Source organism: Rattus norvegicus, chromosome 8, assembly GCF_021556685.1.
Source record: "Rattus norvegicus strain SHRSP/BbbUtx chromosome 8, alternate assembly SHRSP_T2T, whole genome shotgun sequence".
Lineage (NCBI taxonomy): Eukaryota > Metazoa > Chordata > Mammalia > Rodentia > Muridae > Rattus > Rattus norvegicus.
Genome location: NC_141541.1, coordinates 98941911 through 98955582, shown reverse-complemented (window position 1 = coordinate 98955582; position 13672 = coordinate 98941911). Strand labels below are relative to the sequence as shown.

Genomic DNA, 13672 nt, shown 5'->3' with positions numbered 1-13672 from the left:
AAATTGATGTGAATCATAGAACCATACTTAGGAAAACTATATTTCTTAATATTTAAAAAACTATGTTTTCTTAAACATCTGCAGAATTTTGTTCTCATTAAAAGCACAATTTAGAAAATTGTTTTAGATATTTTAAACTGGTGTTTATTTTCAGTAAGAGCATGGCTTTTATCCCTTATACAACAGATAATTCTTTTATGTATCATCTGTCTGTCTCTATGGATATAATGATGCCTAAAGAAAATGCTTTACTAACATTAATTTACATTTGAATTAAAATCTAATTGTATTACTTCCCTCCTTCTTGTTTTTCCCTCCAACACATCCCATATTCTCCCTCAACTCCATCTCAAATTGATGGCCTCTTTTTCTGTGATTAGTGTCTATGAAGAAAAAATATAAATACAACACACTAGTCCATTTGTTGTTGCTTATGTATATACAATTCCAATGCTGATCATTTGTATTGGATAACCATCCTTGGGAAAGACTACTTCTTCCACTTTAAGTATTCAGATCCCTATAGTTCTTTTTTCTTGGAGCAAGAACCCAGTAGATTTCTACTTTCTGCATTAGCATGTCCATTGGTGTTGTTATTGATCAGGTCTTCTTTAGACAGCCATACTGTTGAGATATCATGGATGTAGTTTCCCAGTCATTTCTAGGAGATACAATCTCACAGAAGATTTCTTGGTTTTCTGGCTTTTGTAAACTTTCTGACCCATGGTTTTCTTGAACCTTGAGTGTAGGAATTCCATTATAAATGTTTATTTGTTTGTCCTAGGCTCCCTGTGATCAATTTCTCTTTGTATTATAAACAGAGGGACGTTTCTGCAAAAGTCTCCATTTGCTGCAAAGAGAAGCATCTGCTATGTGGTATGAGAACTAAACTTATCTGTATGTATGTAAGAAAACGGACAAACCAAGGAATTGTGTTTGTCTAGAAAATTGGAAGTAGTGGGCTCTTCTCTAAGCTCTATGCCATCACTAGCCTTAGGTACTTGACTGAGATTCCTGTACAAGAAATGATTTCTCTCGTGTTGAGTGAACCTTAAGACCAATTAGACAGATGTTGGTTATTACCCCAGTATGAATGCCACTCTTACACCTTTAAAAATATCTTGCAATGTGGTTCATAAGCAACACAGACAAATAAGACCATTGTTTGCTTTCCTGTCTTGGAAGCTTGCACTGTACCTTCTAATGCTGTAAAATAAAGGCAGAGTGCAGGAAAGCTGCTTTCAGGTTAGATACAACTCCAACCTTCCAAGTCCTGTCTGAAGAGCACTGCATTTTCAGCAGTAGGGATTTACCTTCAACTCAAGAGAGTCAATCAAGAACACTAGCAATAACCTACATAGGTTTGTATTACCCTGACCAACAATTGGAATGGAGGTTCTTCACACCAAGTACTTGAGTGTTTGCTACCTAGTCTATGGCTCTCAGGAGGTGCATCAATAAACTCTCTTTACTTATGATAGCATAAATATATACTATATGTTTGGGATAGACAACATGAGTTCTTGAGGCATCAATCATGCTTAATGTTACTTGTCCCTCCTATTTTCTCCTTCTGTATTAACTTCCTACCCACTTCTCCAATTAAAGGCCCTTGCCTTGTTTTTCTCATTTTTCCTTTTATATCAAATTTTATATCAACTTACAGGCCTTCTCTAATGTCCCTACCCGCTCATGGTTCTTTTGTACTTGCCTGGTAACTCTGAGTTAATAAATCACATCAGTAAATTCAGATAGGAAGCTTCAATGAGAGAGTATATGAGTTATTTTTCTTTCTGTATTTGGATTCAATATAATGTTGTTTTCTGCTTTTATTGTAAATTTTTCAGTGTAATCACTTTACTTATTTTTTTATTAAAAATAGATGCTTCTCTCATACAGTACATCTTAACCACAGTTTCCCTTCCCTTCACTCCTCCTAGCTGCTCCTCTCACCTCCTCAGATGCACTCCCCCTCTACTTCCTTTCAGGAAAGAACAGGTCTCCAAAAAAGAACAATCAAACAGGACAAAACAAGATACAATAAGACAAACAGAAAACCCTCACATCAGGGATGGATATATTTCCAATCCGAAGAAACATCCCAAGAGCAGACAAAAAAGTCAGAGACACACGCATTTCCACTGTTTAAAAGTCCTACAAAAACACAAAACTAACAGCCATAATATAGAAAGAGAACCTGATACAGATGCAAGCAGGCCCTTGTTCCATGCCTTCAATCTCTGTGAGCCCTTGGGAGCCCTGCTTAGTTGATTGAGTGGGCCACAATGTTCTCCTGGTGTCCTCTATTTCCCTGACCCCTACAATCTTTCCTCCTCTTCTTCCGTGAGTTCCTAAAGCTCCAAGAGATGGGGGTGGGAAGACCAAATGAAGACCTACTCTTCTCTCTCTCTCTCTCTCTCTCTCTCTCTCTCTCTCTCCCTCCCTCCCTCTCTCCCTTCCTCCCTCTCTCCCTCCCTCCCTCTCTCCCTTCCTCCCTCTCTCCTTTCCTCCCTCCCTCCCTTCCTCCCTACCTCATGCCCATGGATTAGGATTTAAACGTTCAGCTATTGCTCCAGCCCCATGACTATGGCATCCCACCATAGTGATCTAACCCTCTAACACTGTTGTGAGCGAGCCTCCAAAGCATACTTTCTTTTATAAAAATTTCTTCAGTTTTCGTGTCTCCTCATAGCAATGGCACAGAACCAGAGACAACATCCTTGCTGCAAATTCTTTTAAGGCAAGGAAACTAAACTGAAGAATAGCACCTTCATCATGTCAGCAAGAAAACAGGGCCCTTGCTCCTACAACCATAAAGAATTAGATGTTGTTAATAAACTGGAGCTTGGAATAGGAACGTGAGTCTCAGAGACTAAAGCCTGCCCAACAAGTTTATTTTAGTCATTCTAGATGCTAAACAGAGAACCATAATATAAGAATCTCCTGATTGCCTAAAATAATGGATTTGTGGGGTTTTGTTTTTGTTGTTTTGTTTTTAGATGCTGAGTTTAGATGCTGAGCTTATGACAATTCATTACACATCGATACCGTCAGTAGTATTTTATATTTTTGTCTAGTTTGGATCTCTGATGAAAGGTGAGGAAACTCTCAGAAAAGGATGCAGGAAGAAAACAATAAGTGCTATAATGCAATGAATTTGAACTTGATTCAGCTATTATGGAAGGCAAGTATAGAATGGGTATTGACATTTCCTTGTGTACTCCTTGATGCTAAAAGGTGAGTGGTCACAGAGAGTTCTATCATGCTATCTATTTCCCCTTGGGATATTTATTGAACTATCTACCTGTTTATCTGACTGCATAATGGAGTGGTTATTATTAAATTTTTATAATATATGGACATATATGCTTGGATCCACTATACCTTTTTATCTGTTATCATGTGTCATCTACTTTATTATGTATGAGAGGGGAGTGATGGCATGCTAAGCATGTTTACACCTAAGATGGGAAGGTGGTAAATGTGCTAGAGATAACTTTTGAAATCAGGTCTAAAAGTACAGAGCCAGGCAATTTCTTTTTTAAAGGAATGGTATGGAAAGGCCAAAGTCTCTCCATTCTAAAAAAGGAGAGATGGAGAATTGAAGGGTGGTTTACTTATATCTGGACTGCATGACTAAAGTCTGCATTGACTTTATTTTTTATTTCAGGGATCCATGACATATATGGAATTATTAGCATCTTCACATCTCATCCTCCTCTAAAAGTTTGAATCACTATTAGAGGAAAGAACAGGTGAAATTAGGTTTAGGGAAGTAAACACGTGTTAGCTCTGTATTCTGTTCATCTTCATTACAGTTTCTATGAGATAGACTATGATCAGAGAGAGACTATGTCTCTCTGAGCATATGGTAAAACTTGTTCATAAGAACATCTGACCATGGTACCTACTTTGATGGTTATTGACATTTATTCTTGTCTTTTATTCCTGTTTCTATTTCAGGGACATAAACAGAAACATTTAGAAACAGCAGTACATTTCATCTAAATTCCCAATATAGACATTAAGTTATTTGCCATAATTTCATGAGTTTGCATTATATAGCCAAACTTAAGTGGTTAGATACTTAAAACTTTATAATTGCATCATCTTGAAAACTGCTTTCTTTCTGAGTACGAAATGGTCCTCTTTGCTCCTAGTAATGACACTTCCCTTAAATTCTATTCTATCTAGTAGTATTGCAGTCGTTTTAATTTACACTGAGGCTAGACATCATTCACCATAATTTTCCTATGTGACCCTGCGTTTTTTCTCAAAGATGTGTCTCTTACAAACATATTACACCTGAGATTTGAAAATTAAAATCTATAAATCACTTAAATAGTAAGTGAATCCAATTCTGGTTTTCTTTACCTACTTTCTTTACATAAAATTAAATTAATTGAATTAAAATGTTTTGTTTTGCTTCTGGTGAGGGTTGGGGAGGACTCAATTTTCTTTAAGGAACTCATTCCTTTGGAGTTTGACTTGCTCCAGTGTGTATATGTGCAGCACAAATTGGACTTTGCGGGTTTTGGGGGGGTTTGGTGGGGGATTCAAGGGTGGGAGGTGAATCTAAGAGGAATACAAAGTGAGTGTGATTGGAGTACATTGTACGCAATGTTAGGGGAAAATCTTTTGTTTCTGCTTATATTACTTAATATAGATTAATGGTTGCATTTTATTGCCTAGATACAACTAACATAAATTGACTCTTTAAACAGGCAAATTCATTATTTGAAAATATTTTGAGTTTCTGTTGCGTGTACTCATTCTCCTAGGTGTGTGGAATAAATTATTGAATAAATAAACCCGTAAATCCCTACTCCTTTGAAACCTGGATTCTAATGAATAGTAAAGGTTGCATGTCTGGCAATGACAAACAAATTCTCTATGTCACTTCTCTACAACAGATTTACAGGGGAAAAAACAGTAACATGTCAAGTTGAGATAGTGAGTATTCTAACAGCCCTGAGTCTTGATTTATAAGATTCTTCGTTTAATCTTTGTGTTCAATAAGACTTAAAGTTAAATAGCTCCTCAAACTGCAAAAGAATTAGAACCTATATTAAGACCATAGACAGAAAAAAGCCGAGAAAGAAATTAGGGAAATTACACCCTTCATAATAGTCCCAAATAATATAAATTACATCGGTATGACTTTAACCAAGCAAGTGAAAGATCTGTATGATAAGAACTTCAAGCTTCTGAAGAAAGAAATTGAAGATCTCAGAAGATGGAAAGATCTCCCATGGTCATGGATTGGAAGGATTAATATAGTAAAAATAGCCATTTTACCAAAAGCGATCTACAGATTCAATGCAATCCCCATCAAAATACCAATCCAATTCTTCAGAATAATTTCCAAATTCATCTGGAATAACAAAAAACCCAGGATAGCTAAAACTATCCTCAACAATAAAAAGACTTCCGGGGGAATCGCTATCCCTGAACTCAAGCAGTAATACAGAGCAATAGTGATAAAAACTGCATGGTATTGGTACAGAGGCAGACAGATAGACCAGTGGAATAGAATTGAAGACCCAGAAATGAACCCACACACCTATGGCCACTTGATTTTTGACAAAGGAGCCAAAACCATCAAATGGAAAAAAAATAGCATTTTCAGCAAATGATGCTGGTTCAACTGGAGGTCAACATGTAGAAGAATGCAGATCGATTCATGCTTATCACCCTGTACAAAGCTTAAGTCCAAGTGGATCAAGAACCTCCACATCAAACCAGATACACTCAAACTAATAGAAGAAAAGTTGGGGAAGAATCTTGAACACATGGGCACTGGAGAAAATTTCCTGAACAAAACACCATGGCTTATGCTCTGAGATCAAGAATCGACAAATGGGATCTCATAAAACTGCAAAGCTTCTGTAAGAGAAAGGACACTGTTGTTAGGACAAAATGACAACGAACAGATTAGGAAAAGATCTTTACCAATCCTACAACAGATAGAGGCCTTATATCCAAAATCCACAAAGAACTCAAGAAGTTAGACCGCAGGGAGACAAATAACCCTATTAAAAAATGGGGTTCAGAGCTAAACAAAGAATTCACAGCTGAGGAATGCCAAATGGCTGAGAAACACCTAAAGAAATGTTCAACATCTTTAGTCATAAGGGAAATGCAAATCAAAACAACTCTGAGATTTCACCTCAAACCAGTGAGAACGGCTAAGATCAAAAACTCAGGTGACAGCAGATGCTGGCGAGGATACAGAGAAAGAGGAACACTCCTCCATTGTTGGTGGGATTGCAGACTGGTACAACCATTTTGGAAATCAGTCTGGAAGTTCCTCAGAAAATTGGACATTGAACTACCTGAGGATCCAGCTATAACTCTCTTGGGCATATACCCAAAAGATGCCCCAACATATAAAAAGGACACGTGCTCCACTATGTTCATAGCAGCCTTATTTATAATAGCCAGAAGCTGGAAAGAACCCAGATGCCCTTCAACAGAGGAATGGATACAGAAAATGTGGTACATCTACACAATGGAATATTACTCAGCTATCAAAAACAATGACTTTATGAAATTCATAGGCAAATGGATGGAACTGGAAAATATCATCCTGAGTGAGGTAACCCAATCACAGAAAAACACACATGGTATGCACTCATTGATAAGTGGCTATTAGCCCAAATGTTCCAATTACCCTAGATGCACAGAACTCATGAAACTCAAGAAGGATGACCAAAATGCGAATGCTTCACTCCTTCTTTAAAAGGGGAACAAGAATACCCTTGGGAGGGAATAGGGAAGCAAAGTTTAGAACAGAGGCTGAAGGAACACCCATTCAGAGCTTGCCCCACGTGTGGCCCATACATATACAGCCACCAACTAGATAAGATGGATGAAGCAAAGAAGTGCAGGCTGACAGGAACCGGATGTAGATCTCTCCTGAGAGACACACCCAAAATACAGCAAATACATAGGCAAATGCCAGCAGCAAACCACTGAACTGAGAACGGGACCCCCGTTGAAGGAATCAGAGAAAGGACTGAAAGAGCTTGAAGGGGCTCGAGACCCCATATGAACAACAATGCCAACCAACCAGAGCTTCCAGGGACTAAGCCACTACCCAAAGACTATACATGGACTGACCCTGGGCTCCAACTGCATAGGTAGCCATGAATAGCCTAGTAAGAGCACCAGTGGAAGGGGAAGCCCTTGGTCCTGCCAAGACTGAATCCCCAGTTAATGTGATTGTTGTGGGGAGGGCGGTAATAGGGGGAGGATTGGGAGGGGAACACCCATTTAGAAGGGGAGTGGTAGGGGTTAGGGGGCTGTTGGCCCAGAAACTGGGAAAGGGAATAACAATTGAAATGTAAATAAGAAATAGCCAAGTTAATAAAGATGGAGAAAAAAAAAGACCATAGACAGAACTTGGGCAGTATTAATAAACTAGCATACATGTTAATGTTTATGTACATATTTTATGAGGACAACTTAACAGCCTCATGTTTTACTGATAAAATACTTAATTGGTTCAATTAATCTATAGAAAAATGAATGGTAGTCCTTGGTTAAATGCAGATATTGAAAGATGGGGAAGGTTTTGTCAAGAATCTGTGCAATAGCTTCCTTATAGTCATTAACAAAAGACACACCCAAGATATGTTCCCTTTGAATACAAACATAGATGCAACAGTTGAAATAGGGGACTTTGACAAGAGAACCCTTCAGCCTTACAATGTATCTCTTCCTATCTTACACTCTCCTGTGTTAATTACAGAATAATTTGGGCACATCTATTTTATTTCAATAATTTGTTTCCCCATTTGAAGCATTTGTTTTACTATTCTGTGTTTTTCTTTCCATGAGGCCAAAAGATGGTGACCACACATGAAGGCTTAGAGCAATGGTTCTCTACCTCCTGAAGGCTACGACCCTTTCATTCAGTTCATCATGTTGTGGTGACCCCAATCATAAAATTGTTTTCATTGCTACTTCATAACTGTAATTTGCTACTGTTATGAATCATAATATAAATATCTGATATGTGATTACCAAAGAGGTTCTGAGCCATAGGTTATAACCTCTGACCTAGAGGCTACTTCAAGAGATATTTTGCAGCTATAAACCCCATAAAACAGCTCTCAACATAAAGGTGTAACAAAGGAAAGCTTATGTAATGATTCAACTTAATTTTAAGAGAATGAAAGGCAATAATATTTTTGTTCTTGCCCTCAGCTAATCACTGCATTAATAAGTTCCTTCTGTACCCCTATGGAATTATTAACTACATCATGGCCACAAATAATAAATATCATAAACAATAAGACCAAGAAATAAGTCTTATATGTTAGAATAAGTTCGTTTTGATGACATTGTATATCAAATCAACAACAAAATTCAAAACTTTGAAAGGAAATTTACTATATGCTAGTAAATTTTTAATTTCTAGACTATTTTCTCTAAATATTTGTAATATGGTTAATTTTGATTGTCAACTTGAAGATCTATGGTATTAATGAGACACACCTTGAGTGCTTTCAGAGTATTAACAAAGGGGCTAAGACCTATGACATATGTGGGTAATGCCATCCCATGGATTTGGGTTCTACACTTAAAAGGGGCAGGGGAGTGAACTCCACAATTCCTCACTCTCTCTGCTTCTACCTGTGAACAAAATGTGACCAGCTACCTGATTTCCCAATTTCCTTTTTGATGTGTCCTTAAACAATGAGTCAGAATAAACAATTTCTCCCTTAAGGAAACTTCACCAGAAATTGCCTTATAGCAACAAGAAAAGTAGCTGGTGTAACAGCAAACTCATTAAAGTATAAAGAAATTTTAGCAGCCTTTCAACAAAAGAAAATAAGGTCAAGGGTTGTTGCTGCTGCTGCTGCTGATATTTTATCTTGTACTTCTCAGTTTATAATAGTAATTGACGAGACTATCACCCAATGATACCTAGTGATGTCACCAAGACTTCAGTCTGCTGACCACATCTACCTCCATCAAACAGGCTCTGGACAAGCGTTCTCCATTTCAGTTCAGGAAAGACTTACAGGTAACAGAAGAAATTAGTCCCTGCCTATCATCTCTTCACGATCAACAGTTGATATCCCGTACCCAGAATCCCTGTTTTTTAGAAACTTCCTTAATGCCTGACTTATATAAGATTAAGCACTTTCCAAACTGGGAAGCAAATAGAGCTGACCACAGACAAAAAATAACCACATTAGAAAATAAAGGAAGTTCAGGGGGTTGGGGGGGAATTGAAACAGAGAACCAAAGAGGTTTCACCAGCATAAATACATAGCCAGTGGAGTGCAAGGGGTAGGCTCATGTGTTCAGAGCTATTAAAATTGTTCCTGGTGCTTGGATAGTACATCTGTAATTTTGTTAAGCTGGTACTGGGTTTGGCAGAAAAGAAAATAAAGCTTTCCCTCCATTAAATCTCTTGAGTTTGTTATTACAGAGTGGGGTCTTGTTACAAGTCTCTAAAACACGGAAGTATTTTTCCTAAGCTACTTCTTTTTTTTTAAATCAAGTCTTTTGATAGACCTGCTAGGATTAACTCTTATAGGAAGGGGTAATGATACGGTGTGTTCCTATTCTTTACCAGAACATCTCCAATTGGTCAGCCATCTTATAATGTTTAGGGCTCCTGAAACCAGGCTTAGACAGGTGTCTATTAAAGACCTTTGGAGCAGTTCAGGTTGTCAAATCTCTTCCAAACCGAGAGATATGACTTAGGTCTCACATTTTGAGCTGTAATTCGAGTCCAACACATGCAGTGGTTGTTTTTACATGCTGTTAAGGAGGGATCCAAGCCACAATGTCTTCCATAACTCTAATATGTAGCAACCTACCACCACATCAAACTGAGAAAGAAGAGGATTATCAGCCTGCAAAATGTTTGCATGTATAATGAGGATTTTAAGGTGCATAGTGTAGACATTTCAAAATAGTAAATTTAACAGATTTAGGTCACTTACAAGGTGGGATTAAAATGACATAATTCAACAGAGAGGATACAAAACTCTTACAGTAGGGGGCAGGACTAAAACAAGACACCCTCTGGGAAAGCATTCACATGTGGAGACATACCACCTGGGTAGAGCAGGGCCAAACTTGATACTTTTATTTTTGACCTTTGACCCTGAACATCTGGAAATTCAATTGGAATCAACAGCAGGAAGTTTTCTTTTGGATTTCAAAAACTTTGCAACAGGAGAAAGCTTTTAAGTACCTAGATTCATTATGCTACCAAAGCTCAAATATTTATCACTTGTATGCAACACTAAGTACAGAACATTTGGTCAGGAAATACATCCCTCATATATTGGAAGTTCTAGCATGCTATTTGTGATTATGAATCCAGACAATAGCTAAAATAAACAAATCCATTACTTTGATAAACTGTATTCTAATTTGGTACACATCCTCCAATTCCTAAATTTAAAAGACTGAAGCTGTCTACATAATCATACAATATAATGTGCATTTTAAAGGTGTTTTCATCTATAAGAAAAAATATCTTTTAAAATATCATAAAATGATGTGCTTTACCATAATGTCTCTTATTTTGTTTGGGAGATGTTAAATGTTATATAAATTATTTATATTATATTAAAATTAAGAAGCTATATTACAAAACAAGTTGTTCCTACTGACTCAGATTTGACACCTATGGGATATCAGAAAAGCAAGTTAACTTCTAAAGTCCAGTTTCCTCCTCTCTAATATACATATTCTGTGTGTTATACCAGAATTATTATGAGAAAGGACAATGGTCTCGGGGAAAAACAGAATAAGAACCATCAGTATAATTAACCTTATCTACTTCATTATTAAAGTGTTGGGAAATCCATCCACTGGGTCAAGATAAATTCCAGAATTATAAATTGCCCATGTGAATCCAAGTAGTAGCCATGATCTTAGTAATTATTGTAGCCCCAGTGATCACAGTGGTAATATTGGAGTGATCCTCTTTTCTTTGTGCATACAAACCACATGCAGTGATAATTGAAGACTGGTCAGTATTTTTCTAACTAGAAAAATTCGCCTCCTCCATGTGAACAGATTTGGCCATATTGGGTGCCTGGTTACCAGGACTGCCTTTTCTGCATCTGGCAAAATGGAGATTGTTGCCATCGATGACCCCTTCATTGACCTCAACTACATGGTCTACATGTTCCAGTATGACTCTATCTGTGGCAAATTCGATAGCACACTCAAGACTAAGAATGGGAAGCTTTTCATCAACAAGAAACCCATCACCATTTTCCAGGAGCAAACCCTGCTAACATCAAATGGGGTAGTGCTAGTATTTCGTGGAATGTACTGGCATCTTCACCACATGGAGAAGGCTGGGGCTCACTTGAAGGGTGGGGCCAAAAGGGTCATCATCTCCACCACTTTAGCCGATGCCCCCATGTTTGTGATGGGTGTGAATCAAAAGAAATATGACGACTCCCTCAAGATTTTCAGCAATGCATCCTGCACCACTAACTGCTTAGTCCCCCTGACCAACGTCATCCATGACAACTTTGGCATCATGGAAGGTCTTATGACCACAGTCCATGCCATCACTTCCACTCAGAAAACTGTGGGTGGCCCTTCTGGAAAGCTGCAGTGTGGTGGCCATGGGTCAGCCCAGAACATCATCCCTGCATCTACTGGTACTGCCAAGGCTGTGAGCAAGGTCATCCCAGAGCTGAACGGGAAGTTCATTGGCATAGCCTTCCATGTTCCTAACCCCAGTGCATCCATTGTGGATCTGACATGCCAGCTGGAGAAACCTGCCAAGTATGATGACATCAAGAAGGTGGTAAAGCAGGCATCTGAGGGCCCACTAAAGGGGATCCTGGGCTACGCTGAGGACCGGGTTGTCTCCTGCAACTTCAACAAACTCCCACTCTTCCACCTTTGATGCTGGGGCTGGCATTGCTCTCAATGACAACTTTGTAAAGCTCTTTTCCTGGCCTGACAGTGAATACACCTACAGCAACAAGGTGGTGGACCTCATGGCTTACATGGCCTCCAAGGAGTAAGGAACCCTGGACCACCCACCCCAGCCCAGCAAGGATACTGAGAGCAAGACAGAGGCTCTCGGTCGCTAAGGAGTCCCCATTCCAATTTGGCCCCCAACACTGTGCATCTCCCTCAAAATTTCCATCCCAGACTCCCATAATAGCAGGAGGGGCCTAGGGAGCGCTCCCTATTCTCATGAATACCATCAATAAAGTTTGCTGCACCCCCTCCTAAAAAATTTAAGGCATTTGATTAAATTATATTGCAGAAATCACATCTATTTCTGTTATGTCTATAAACTATCATGTAGTAAATGTTAATCATTAGAAACTGATCTATTCATGACTTACATTGAAACATTTTTTCATCTGTATAGAAAAAGCTTACCATGTAGCTTACCAAATGAATTGACTCAGAATAAAACATATTCTATTTGCAGTCTTTTGCCTATCTGGAACTGACTCAGTAGTTATTTGCCAGAATGTTTTTACAAGTATTTCACACATGCTAGAAATTCATACTTAGCTATAGGGTAGGAATTCAAAATATTTATGTTACAATTGGAAAGTACCTCTTTATTTAAATTTTTGTGTTAACTGCTTTAACAGGGACTAAATAATCTCTATATCAATTATTGCTTAAATTGTAATCTTAAATATATTTAATAGTATATAGGATTGCTCCCTTTATTTAAAGTATATTTTAATATATAAGTAATTACATTGAATAGTGAACATAAAAGATGTACCTATAGAATAACATTAATTCTATAATTTATGATTATAATACTTTTAAATCTTTTAAAGTAAATAACTAAAAAGAGGAAAATAAAGTCAACACCCCTATGTCATATACCTACAGCTCCATAAAATGAACAGCTGAAATACCAGATCTTAAATACGCTGCTAAATCTGGGCTTACTCATGAGTGGGAGGGCACATAACTACATTTAGTTACTTTTAAAAGTACACGCTTTCATTTCAGCATCCACAGTTATAATTATCACCATAGGAGTATAGATACAAAATGGTTTCAGGGTTCTAACCTCTCTTGCTTCCCCTTCTCTTTCTTAAAAGAAAATAAAAGTCTTTTAAAAGTCTCATGACTGTGTTTTCTTTTCCTGTGCTCTCCACACAGCATAATGATTTCTGAAAATGAAACTTAAAGTTCACACTAATGGAACATGCATCAAAGAGAGAATGCAACCCACTGAATAGCATCCTTCTTTGAAGTATTGTGAGCCACCTCACCTACCTTCCAGCAATCCCCTTTGTAATCTCTTTGACACTTTATTGTCAGCCTAATAAACTCATAATTATCTTGGACATAAAGAAGTAGACCCTTTGCACACAGCAACCTCTTAGTGCACATGGCCCCAAACATAGAACCTTTTATCCCAATGTAGACAAATATTTTCATGGCGCTTTCCCAATAGAAGCAGGAATGCAGACATGTTCTGGATTACATAATAATCTGGCTAGAATACAGACACACCCTTAGTACATACCTTTAATCCCTAAGAAGGAAAGGTTAAGAAAGCAGTCATATTTGAAGCTGGTGACTAATTGAGGGGCAGACAAAGTGATGAATCAGAGAAAGATTTGACAGAATGAGATAGGATGTATCCAACTCACAAGAGAACAGCAAAGGAAAGAGACTACTTTAGAGG

The 13672-nt window shown here is 37.9% G+C and overlaps 1 pseudogene; it reads left to right on the top strand.

The window, feature by feature from the left end:
* The first annotated feature begins 11107 nt into the window (after window positions 1–11107).
* LOC148004297 (glyceraldehyde-3-phosphate dehydrogenase pseudogene) lies at window positions 11108–11902 on the top strand (annotated as a pseudogene).
* The last annotated feature ends 1770 nt before the right edge of the window (window positions 11903–13672 follow it).